The sequence below is a fragment of the Sturnira hondurensis genome, unplaced genomic scaffold (genome assembly GCF_014824575.4).
Source record: "Sturnira hondurensis isolate 20B ecotype Veracruz unplaced genomic scaffold, ASM1482457v3 Scaffold0012803, whole genome shotgun sequence".
NCBI classification, from domain to species: Eukaryota; Metazoa; Chordata; class Mammalia; order Chiroptera; family Phyllostomidae; genus Sturnira; species Sturnira hondurensis.
Window position 1 is genome coordinate 27,804 of NW_028085434.1, and position 9,443 is coordinate 37,246.

A 9,443-nucleotide genomic window follows, 5' to 3' on the forward strand; every position below is an offset into this window, starting at 1 on the left:
CCGGGTTGTGGGATCAGGCCTTGAGTGACTGGCACCTTCCAGACTGTTCTCTCACTCTGGGGTGTCTCAATGTGTGGAGGGAGGGTTGGAAGGGTCTTGGATCCCAACTTCCTGTTGCTGCCTCTTCTCAAAGACTTAGTGGGTCTTCACCGAAGTTACTGAAACATATAAGCAAGCTATTTGCCTGGAGGCCCAGTCAGGAGTCTCCTGGAATGCTAATATAGACAATGAAATACTAAAACCATGTTCACGAAGACAGTAAAGTGCATAGGGGTTTAGTAGTTGGGGGTCTTTCAGTACTCTGTACAAAATTCACATTAAAAGAGCTGTCAAATAAAATAAACAACTGGGATCTCCTCAAAATTAAAAGCTTCTGCGTGGCTACAGTATTAAAATAAAAAGACAACCAACTGTGTGGGAAAACATATTTGCCAATGATGTCTCAGACAAAGGTTTAATCTCCAAAATATACAAAGAACTTACATGACTTCACTCTAAGAAGGCAACTAACCCAATTAAAAAGTGGGAAAAGGACTTGAACAAACACTTCTCCAAGGAGGACATACAGAGGATCCAGAGACACATGAAAAGATGCTCAATATCGCTAGCTATCAGAGATGCAAATTAAAACCACAAGGAGATATCACTTTACACCAGTCAGAATGGCTATCATAAAGAAAGCAATAAACAACAAATGTTGAAGAGCTTGTGGGGAAAAGGGGACCCTAGTTCACTGGTACAACCATTATGGAAAACAGTATGGAATTTTCTCAGAAAACTAAAAATCAACCTGCCTTTTGACCCAGTAATTCCGCTGCTGGGATTATATCCTAAGAACCCTGAAACACCAATCCAAAAGAACCTCTGCATCCCAATGTTCATACCAGCACACTTTACAATACCCAAGAGCTGGAAGTAACCTAGGTGCCCATCGGTAAATGAATGGATCAAAAAACTATGGTACATATACACAATGGAATTTTATGCTGCAGAAAGAAAGAAGGAGCTCCTACCCTTTGCCACAGCATGGATGGAACTGGAAAGCATTATGCTGAGTGAAATAAACCAGGTGTTGAAATAAAAATACCATTTGATCTCACCTTTAACAGGAAGCTAAGCAACAAAACAAACAAGCAAGCAAAATAAAAACAAAGACACTGAAATAGAGAACATGGGGAGAGCAACCAGAGGGGAGAGAAGAGGGAATTTTAGGGGAAAAAGGGGAAGGAATTACAGGAAATAGTATAAAGGACACATGGACAACGACTAAGGGGCGTAGAAATGGGAGGGACGTGGGGAGCATGAGGGGTGGGCTGGGATGGGAGTAAAAGACAGAAACCTGTACTTGTACAATAATTAAATAAAAATAAAAAAATAATTTTTTGATTTAACAGATGATAATGAGAGAGTAAATATAAGAAAGAAACAACACTTTTTATGCTGCTAATTCTCTACTTTTCCCAAAATATTTATGGAATGTTGATAAAAATTGATTATGTCCTTGTCAGAAAGAAAATATTAATAAATTCAAATACGTGGCAATCATACACAGCATACTTTGCAATAAAACTGAACAACAGCAACAAAATATTGAAAAGAAAGCTAAAGTCTCAAACTTTTAAGTAGTCTTCAAGTATCTCTCATGTTTACAGGAAGTCAGAAGGGAAATATAGACTACTAATAAATACATTTTAAATTAATTGAATACATTTTAAATTAAGTAAACCCATTTTTATTTATCAACGTGTCCAAATGAACTCTTGCTCCTTTTGTAAAATTGGCTACACCTTCAGTATTCCTCATCCAAGGTAACAGCAGCTTAAAGCTTCTAGTTTCACAGGCCAAAGTCAAGGAGTCCATTTTTTCTCCCAAAGCGTGTGAGAAATGTGGCTCCATCTTCAAAATACAGTGTTAAAAATCCTCACCTTTCCTAGCTGGGGCCAGGTGGCTCAGTTGTTTGGGGCATTGTCCTGCACACCAAAAGGCTCCTGGTTCTATCTCCAGTCAGAGCCCTTATGGGAAGCAGACAATGGACATTTCTCTCCCTTTCTCTCCCAACTTCCCTCATCCCCTTCCTCTGTCTCTAAAATCAATAATACAGCCCTGACTGGTATGGCTTACTTGGTTGAGCATCATTCTACAATGTGAAAGGTTGCCAGTTTGATTCCCAGTCAAGGCACATGCCAGAGTTGTTGGTTTGGTCCCCACTCAGGGTGTGTGAGAGGGTCAACTGATTGATATGTCTCTCCCTCTCTTTTTCCCTCTCTCTAAAAATAAATAAGTAAAATCTCTTTTAAGTAAAATCAATAAAACATTCTCAGGTGAGGACTAAAAGTTTGTCATTTTTACTAAATCTAACCTTCTGGTCCAAATTACTTCCTTCTCTCATTGGATAATTGCCATAATCTCCAGATAAATCCTTCCTTCCTTCCTTCCTTCCTTCCTTCCTTTCTTCCTTTCTTTCTTCCTTCCTTTCCCCAGTTCAAAATACTTCCATAGCACCCTATCCAATTCACTGTTGAAGCCAAAGTCAAAAAATGAACATTAAAGATCTTTGACTGCATTACTCTCTCAGCTCTCTGGGCTCATCTTTGACACAACACTTCCACCTTGTTCACTCCCATTCAGCCATGCAGCTGCTTTGCTCTTTCTCACACCCACGAGCAATGTTCTCATCTCACAGCTACTGCCTTTGTTTTGTCCCTAAACATGGACTGCACTCTCAGAAAACTCTAACTCCCTTATGTCCCTTTGCCCAAGGTGCATCTTCCCCATGATATCCTCCCAAATTAACCACTTTAAAATTGAACCCCAACCACATCACTGCTGTCCTGGTTTATTCTTTCTCCACAGCACTGCTCAGTGCAGATACATCTAAATCATAAGGGTATGGAAAGGCTAAACATAAGAAGAAAAGTGATACTCAAAAATAATAGCTACATAAAAGGAAATTTATATAATTATATTATAATTCAATAACAATTGAAGAGAAAATGTGCAATTCTCCAAGAAGATAGAACAATTCTAAACCTGGAAGTTTTAAATAATATAGCTCAAAATATATTCATAGTTTATTGACTGAATCACAGGGAAGTTTAAGAGTGTCAATCACAGTGGCATACTGTAACATGCCTCTTTAACTGGTAGAAGAAATAAATAAATCAGTAAGGAAAAACAAAATATTCACAATGTGACTTAGTCTAATACATGTATGAGGAACACTGTGTGAAAACACAGAAGAAAGCACATCTTTCTTAATCACATGCAGAACATTTTTAAAAATCTGATGACATACTAGGCCACCAATTTAGTGATACAAGCTTTCAGGAATGGAGACTTAGAATGATGCAACTGTGTCAGAAAATGTACTAGCCAGTATCATAATTTGGGCATCAAAAGGTAGGAAAGCATGAAGGTTGATAAATCAAAGCAGAGTAGAATTATATAGTCATTATAGTGTTGCACTGATCCCTGCACATAGATAACCACCAAGCTGAGTACAATCAGTGAACCAGTAAAAGTGAAGTGTGAGAGCCAATGGATGGTTCAGTGGATCACAAGCATCTTCATCTCTCACAATGACCAGGCACAAAAAGCTGAAGTTTGAGTTCCATGAATGAGGTTCAAAAATAACTCAGTGCTTAATCAAAGAAGTTCTATTATGCCAGGTTGAAGCCAGAGTTAGGAAAATCTAAAGACTTGACACATGTGATGGGAAATCTGGATGGGTTTTTCACTCCCAAGAATCCCTGCACCTTCTGAAACTGCAGAAGTGGCCCGTGTGGCCCATAAAGAGCAGAAAAACTATATGAAAGTTACTACATTAGGAATCTTCATCTCCACTCCTGGACACCAGGACTGTACACAAGGTTAAGTCACAACAAAACCCACCCAGGGACACACTGGACCTCATAAGGAACAAACGAGCTGTGTCCCAAAGCAGCCTGGAGCTTTCAAATATCCAGCAGGCAACTGCTGTGAGATATACAGTTAAATAGAGGGCTATGAAGAAAGGACAGAGTTCAGAGGGAGATTTGAGAAAAGAAGACAGAGTTGAGGAGTTCAAGAATGGTTGCCTTAAGGAAAGGACACTTTAAGGAGGTCTAAGGAGAGAATAACCGTTAATCAGCTGAAAAACAGGGAAAAACATATCATATGGGGAGAGGGGCGTGTTTTGATATGATTTTAGCCAAGGAAGACATCATAAGTTTCACATTTTAAAAGTGCAGTCTTTTATTGTCCACCTTGCATGTCGTTGGAAATCTCTGTGTCAGCATCCAAGCCAGGAAAGCATGGTTTCAGGTTTTCTTCCTATTAGCTGCTATAAGGCTAAAGCTGGTGTCACCAGAATTGCTGCCCTTTAGTGTAGAATCAAAACATTTACTTACAACTTTTGTCAAAGTCACAGCTAAATGGAGAACCACTGTGACTTTGAAATCATCACCTGTACAACCTTGCCAGTTCAGCTTCTGTTCCTCACCTGAAGACAGAGGTATGGTGTGGCTGGACTCTGTGACCTCCCAAAATCAGTGATCTTCCAATCTGCCAACTTGGAATCCCTCAAGGACAGAGACTGTATTTCCCCCAGGGACAGTCATGTTAAGTCACCTCTAACAAAACTTGTATAATCAATGAAAGAATAAACAAATGAGAGAAAGAACAAAAATTGAAATGAAAGTTGTGTATCTGTCTTGGGATTTAGGCTTTGGGAGGTTGCTTTTCCCTCGATGGCCCTCATTTAATTGATCCCTCTATAAGGGCTATGAGGACATTTCTGGATACCAAGGGACAGAATCTGATTAAAGAACTTCCAAATGCCTGTTCAATGCCCTATTGAAAAGAGTATATGACATTCAAATATTACGCAAACTGGTTTTGACCATTTGATAATGACATTTCCTTTTGTGCAAACCCAACCAGCTTTGCAACTTTACTTCTCATTTGTGGCAAAGGTAGTGGTAATTAAAAGAATTTTTTTCACAACTCAGTGACAGTAGGAATAATGTTTTATCCCTTTGTTATCATCCCTGGAGCAGACACTGAGAGCAGTAGAAGCTCATGTGTTATGGATTCAATAAAGGGGCCCCTCCCTCTTTATAAATAGCAATGCAAAATTGGAGGCAAACATTAAATGTTTGAAATGTTTCAAGTGAGAAATTATTCTTTCTTTCTTTCCATGTGATAGTTAATGACATGATTGGAGGACATGCAAAATATGCACAAATACTTAATCACTTAGTTTTCTATAATAAAATAATGAATCATCTATCTTCATAAGCAAAATATCATAGCATTTTGGGGCCTACAAAGGAAATTTAACAAAAGTCTTGACAAAGAGTGGTCTCTGCCTGAAAAAAATACACCAACACCATTAACTGAGACGTCAAGGAAGTTCCATGTGGTGCTCTGCTGACCAACATTCTGATGAGTATTTGGAAAAATACCAAAAAAGTCCTGTTTTGAACAATAATCAGTGTGAGTCCAGGACAGAACTAGTGTGGTCTCCTCAAAATAACTACACTAATTTAGCCTTTCATGGAACAGGTTTTCCCTCCAGAAATTAAAATCTCCTCAATTTGTTGGTAACTTGAAACTGTACCCTCTTGGAGGGCCTTTAGGTCCACCTGGAGTTTCAATTATTTTCAAGAGCAATTCTACAGTAGCTATTAAAATGTATGAGCACAAACACTCCATCCCATCAGGCCAACTTTGAGGAACATATCATACAGAAATAAAACATCAGTACGTGAGGACATCTTAAACTAGGTGTTTATTGGAGCTTCTTCTTAGTGATAACAATTCAGTAATGACCTGGAGGATCATAATAGTGGAACTGATAAGTAACTGTTTTATATGTTCTGAAAATTGATATACCCCTGCAAAAATGAATGACAACAGGACATGATCAAAAGGGAGCCGGAATATATTATTGGACTCCAAAAACTCACCCAATTAAACATATTCATGTTAAGAAGTACAAACTTTTCCACCATGTATTAAATTTAAAAGAGTTCAGTCAAACAATGACCAAATAAATATTTCATGACTTCCCAGCACAGTCAGAGGGTGTGTAATTCCACTTTTCTTCACCATAACTTCATCAAAGCTCTTTTCATCACACTGTTTTGCAAGCTGTAGATCAGTGGATTCAGCAGAGGCGTAAGAAGTGAGTAAGCCAATGACATCACTTTCTTGGTTTCTGGGGAGTAGCCAGATTTGGGTTGTAAATAGTTCATACTGGCTGTGCCATAGAAGAGGGTAACAGACGTGAGATGGGAGGCACAGGTGGAAAAAGCCTTCTGCCTCCCAGTGGTTGATGGCATCTTCAGGCTAGCAAAGAGGATTCTGATGTAAGACAAGAGTATCAAAAAGAAAGGAACCATGATAACTAAAATGGTGCCAGTGAATGCATAGATTTCAAACAAAACATGTCTGCACATGCAAGCTCTAACACAGGGGGAGTCTCACAGAAGAGATGGTTGATTTCACGAGGGCCACAGAAGGGAAAACTAAACACCCATGATGTCTGCACAGTAGCCACCATGATTCCTTAGACCCATGAGAACATTACTAATTTCATGAAAACACTTTTGTTCATAATCATTGGATAGCTCAGAGGATAACAGATGGCAGCAAATCTGTCATAAGCCATTGTCCCCAGGAGAAAACATTCAGTCCCACCAAAAAGAAGAAGGAAATACATTTGTGCAAAACATCCTGAAAGAGTAATTGTACATTTCTCACTGGAGAGAGCCACCAGCATTTCAGGCATTATGACTGCATTGAAACTCAGATCCACCACAGACAAGTTCAGTTTAAACAAATACATGGGAACGTTGAGGCTTTGTTCCAGGGAGATGATGACTATGAGCATGGCATTTCCTATCAGGGTCACCAGGTAAACAACCAAGAAAACCCCAAAGAGCTGCTCCTGGAGTTCAGGAAAATTTGAAAAGCCCAAGAGGATGAACTCAACCACTAAACTTTGATTTTGCCTTTTCATTTTGGTAGTGGGGTGCACAGTGTTTCTGTTGACATTGTATGTTAATTACGAAGTCCTCTTGGAAAGTTTGAGACTGAAGATCTTGGCAGAACATGAAATGATGACTCATTTTGACAGCTCTTCAAGTTGGCAGTTTGGAGAATGGTTAGGATATTGAATAGTTTATCTTTCAAATACAAATGAAAAAGTAAAAAATTTTTACTCAAACCTCATTTTAAAAGTAAAAAATAACCGCAGATAGCTTTCCAACTTGGGCCCAGCAGAATGGCTCCTCAGTCAGAGGTGCCAAGAAGAAACAGGGACCACCTGCCACCAAAAGGGTAGTGAACAGAGAACACACTTTTAATATTCACAAGCACATCCATGGAGTGGGTTCAGGAAGTCTGTCCCTCAGGTACTCAAAGAAGATCCCGAAATCTTCTTTGATCTTCTTTGATCCCGAAGGGTATGGGGACTCCAGCTGTGTGCCCTAACACCAGGGTCAACAAAGCTGTCCAAATCAAAGGAATAAGGGATGCCCCAGGCCACATCCAGATGCAATTGTCCAGAAAACATTATAAAGATGAGGATTCACCAAACAAGCTTCGATATGCTGGTTACCTGTCATCACTTTAAAATTTCTACAATCAGTTAATGTGGAAGAGAGGTGACTGCTGGTTTTCAAATCGAGTCATAAAACTGCAAAAAAAAAAAACCACCAAAAAACCAGTAGATGTTTCCCCCCACCTTTTTTTATTAAGTTGAAAATTAATTCTATTCTTAAAACATACATTCACATTATGTTATTTAGGTTCAATTGTCTACTACATTGATGTGCACACCTCTGAATACAATTTCATTGTATATTTCTTTAAGAATTTTTCAGTAAACAGATATCAAAAACATTTTAGAAACATATTATAATATAATTCAAAATTAAAGCATAATTTTTATGAATATATATTATAAATTCCAAAGTTCAAAATGCACTTATATTACATTATTTAAAATGAATATTTTATTTGATATGAATAGTACACCTACACAAATACAGAAACATTCAAAGGGATTGAAGTTTAGATGCACTCACCTCAGAGGAACATAAGTATATTGCATCAAGCGTACTGATTTCTAATTAGAGTGGATCTGACTATTTACTTGAAATTTGCCTATCTTACAAGTGTTAGAGTTCTTTTCCCCATGGCTCATTTTTGTGACCATAAAATGGCTTTCAGAACTATAGAAAATACCATTTTTGGTCATTCTGACCCTGTAATTTAAGCAGTCTCCATCCCCCACCCCCGCCTCTCTCTTTCTCTGTCTTTCTGTCTGTGTCTCTCCCTCTCTCTCCCCCTTTCTCTCTCTCACACACACACAGTAGGAAGTTTATTGAAGCATTAGTAATTCAATAAACACTGGTGGAGCACCTACCTTGTGGATGCCTGTGTACCCTCAGGGATGCATTTGAACCATAAACCAACACACAGGTCTTCCCTGGCCACAGGGCATAAAACAGCAACCTACCACAACATTCTCTGACTCCCATCTCCCTGGTTTATTTTTTGCCATAACATTCATCACCAAATTTAATAAACCATATTTGTTTGGGTTTTATGCTTGTTTCCTAAGTCTCCCTTCTGGAATGTAAGCTCCAGGAAGACAGAAACTTGGTCCTTTTCTTTCCTGTATTCTCAGTGCCTAAAACAGATAATAAATGACACAGTAGCTGCTAAACCAATATTGATTGAGTAGATGGAGGAGTAAATATTAAAATTAAGAAAACCCAGACTCTGCCCTTAAGGAATGTAATGTCTGAAGAAAAACTAAACACAGGGAAAGAGCAGGCTATAGAATTAATCCACGACTTCTGCAGAACTTTGAGGCTCTTTATGGGATTGGAAGTACCACTGCACTGGGGAATTGGGCCCTCATCCCAATTCACTCGGCCACTACCCCAAAGACAAGTGTCTGTCTCTCACTGCACTCAGGTTCCCCTGTGGATCGGAAACAGGAAAAGGACTCTGCAATCCCTTCTGCCTTTGGCATGGGTATTCCTCTGATTGGTTCCTAAAAATCTTCTAGCTACAGGGCTTCCCTTCCATTCATATGACAGCCATGCTGAATGAACCCTGAAATAGTTTCAGGTGGCAGGTGGACCAGCCAGTGCCAAGCAGAGCTGACCATCATATTCCCAGTCCACCTGCCCTTCCCAAGCTCCTCTCTGAGCAGTGCACCTCACTCCTCTCCCCTTCCTCTCCCCAGTCCCCCAATCAACTCTCCCCTGTTCACAGCATCCTACTTGCTGTCAGGACCAAGGATCTTTAGAATCTTGGAGTCCCTCTGGCCTCAGTGACTTCATCCCCACTGACATCACTCCAGCTCACTGCTCCCTATTCTCCCCCATGGCCTCCCTCCATTATTAAATGATCTTCTAACTGGCTTCTCCATTTGTTGTACATCC

At 39.4% G+C, this 9,443-nt stretch overlaps 1 pseudogene; it reads right to left on the reverse strand.

Annotated features, from left to right (window-relative positions):
- Window positions 1-6,059: 6,059 nt before the first annotated feature.
- On the reverse strand, window positions 6,060-7,018 carry LOC118997244 (olfactory receptor 10A3-like; annotated as a pseudogene).
- Window positions 7,019-9,443: the final 2,425 nt, after the last annotated feature.